Source organism: Palaemon carinicauda, chromosome 33, assembly GCF_036898095.1.
Source record: "Palaemon carinicauda isolate YSFRI2023 chromosome 33, ASM3689809v2, whole genome shotgun sequence".
Taxonomy (NCBI): Eukaryota; Metazoa; Arthropoda; class Malacostraca; order Decapoda; family Palaemonidae; genus Palaemon; species Palaemon carinicauda.
Window position 1 is genome coordinate 43,848,931 of NC_090757.1, and position 2,887 is coordinate 43,851,817.

Sequence of the window (2,887 nt, forward strand, 5' to 3'; positions counted from 1 at the left end):
TATATCAATATTTTCCTTAGAATTGTGTATGAAACAAGAAATGCTTAGCCAAAACTTCATTAGTTTCTCATATACTTTTGATTGGTTCTTACCAGTTTTCTCGCTCAATTCACTAAATTATTACAAGAGGTCTTAATACCTTCCCTTAAACTCTAGTTCCACCCAGTTTTAAGCCTAATAGTAAACTTTGGTTCCTGCTTCCATTCTTTACCTTATTGTCCAGCCTCTTAAATTTTACTTCGCGGTTGATCTGCGGGGGTTTCTGCTTTGGATACCCAACCCCCAGATCACATTCGATACTTTCTTCTTAAGAAAGTTTTACTTACTTGTCTGGCGTACACATTCATAATGCCAGAATCATGTTACTCGTCTTGACTTGCGACAATTATTAAGATTTTGTAAAAAGGCAATCTGTATTCAACCGATTATTATTGAATTTAAGAGCAGACTAAAAACCATTTTAGATTTTCTGGAATTATAATTATGTACTGTGTAGGAATAAAGTTCTTGCAAAATTTGGTGAGATGCATACATGCATCTGTATAGGTCTATGTGGATAGGACTGCAGCAAGGTTTTTAACATAAATTCCAAGCCATGAAAGAGCTATCATGTTTCACTTTCAAAAGCCAAATACTTTACTACCGCCTGGGAACTTGACAATTAGATTAATTTTAAAGGGAACTAATTTAACATGTATTTTACATCCCTAACTCACGTTCCCTTCGTTCCTGTTTACTTTATTCCTCCTTGCTGTCCAACTTCTAACTTTTGCTTCACAGTGCAACTACTGTTTCCCCCTAGTTACACTGGGGCCCTGAATGTGGTTACAGCCCTCAAAATGGGGATATATAGCCATATTTCATAAATTATTTAACTATAGTACAGCTTATAGATTTTCCTACAATTCGTCACGGAAAAGCATTCCTTGCTGTATTCCCCAGATTCCTTAATTCTAATCCAAACTCATTGGAAGTGAATATTTACCTAACTTTAGACCTTAATCTGAAGAGCTATTAACTATTTCGGAGTCAAACTTGTAACTAATTAGTCTCTTTGTGATTAACTGGATTTCTTGCAGTTTTAATGTCAAGAGTCCATGATTGCAAGCAGCATAAGTCATGAATAAAGAAATCTTTAATTAATTTTTCCTGTTCGATTGGACGACACGAAAACCATCTGAAATTATGAATGAGTACATAATGCTTTATAGAATATTGTGGCTAAGAGCACTTTTCTAGAATGCACCACATTTGTTTCTGCAGTTACAACGATATGTTTTAAAAGCTACTGAGAACAAAATGACTCGACTGCTACATTGAAGAAATTGATGCGTTAATGTTAATGTGCTGGTCAATAAAGGTGGACTTCAGAGACTTCTCTGTCACCATTACCAGAGTGATGGAACTGCCACTGTTGCAATAATTTCATTTTCATAAACAGTACCATATAGACGAAATTCATAAATGGGATCCAATCCATGTACTGCAGATATCAATATCGCTTGGCTAAACTTCTCAAGAAGTTTAGTTGCTATCAATGATATGGCTCTTCTTTGAGGTGTGATGAATCTACAATGGGTGAGCAGAATTGTTCCGTTATCAATTTTTAAAAATTACTCTTGAATTTTGCTGTGCATTCCTTCATATTCCTGACCTTAGCTATATGAATAGACCACAGTGTGCATGGTATTGAAAAAAACTCTGTATTATGGATGAGCTAATAATTATTTGGTATCAAATCAATGATGAGTAAAGTGTATATAATATCTTTTTATGAATGAAAGGGTTTTTGCCTACACAGGTTTTTCATAACCTATCTTTTTAGGTTAGAAAAACTTTAGTTCGTTGCAGTAAAGCCAAGATTTGTGTGTTGCATTGTGGTACAATACAGAATACAATTTCAGTTGGCCGTTGTTTATTACTTGCAATTTGAAATTTGATCCTTTCTCCGTTTTAGAAAGCGGCACATGCATTTTTGCCGTGTGGATGATTAATTTGCATTATTTGACGTTCAGGTGAGCACCTAATTTTATAGATATAGATAAAAGCAAATAAGTTTCAGCAATCTTTTTTTTTACTATATCCACAATTCACACCGAAAAGAAAGACCATTCATTTTACCCACAATGCATTGTCAACAAAGTACCCCACAAGGACAACACTTCTGGCAATATTGGTATGCTCTCTGTTGTAGGGATAACGCCATTCATTGGTAAATATATCCGTAATATTTGATTTCTGACATATTTTCTAAGTTTTGATGTCAATCATCCCAAGAATATATCAAAACTAGTAGTTTAAATATCTGATGTTGGCTGAAGATGCAAAGATACCTAAATTGTGAAAAGAATGTAAAAGTAATTTGAGATTTTTCCTGCGTTGTATATTTTTTTCCCCTTTATTTACTGTTAAATGAATAATTATAGTTACATATAAATGTAGTAATAATATTTACATTACAATTTATTTGTAGAACAAAGAGATTTTATAGTTATGCTAAAGAATGTGAAGGTGTCCGCCTCCCATTTTAGTTTAGTTCCCTACAGTTTAACGTTTTCTTTTAGTCAATTTCATATTTCGTTTTCTCTTATTTATAGCATTAACCACCGTATGTTTACGGGCTGCCCATGGCAAGAGCCCGTGTCTTACACAAGGTAAGGCAATCTTACAGACAGACAGACAGACACCGTATCTATCATTCAGTGCTGTTGAAAGTTTTTAGATCACTGGTAAATTGTGTTATATTTTTTATATTGATCTCGAAATTTCAAATATTCCCCATACAAATTTTGATTTTGAGTGTTTTACCTTTCTTACAGAACTAAAAGGTTGGAAAACTAAAACTATAGCATATTTCGTACAGAAATTGTGTGGAAATGGAAAATGA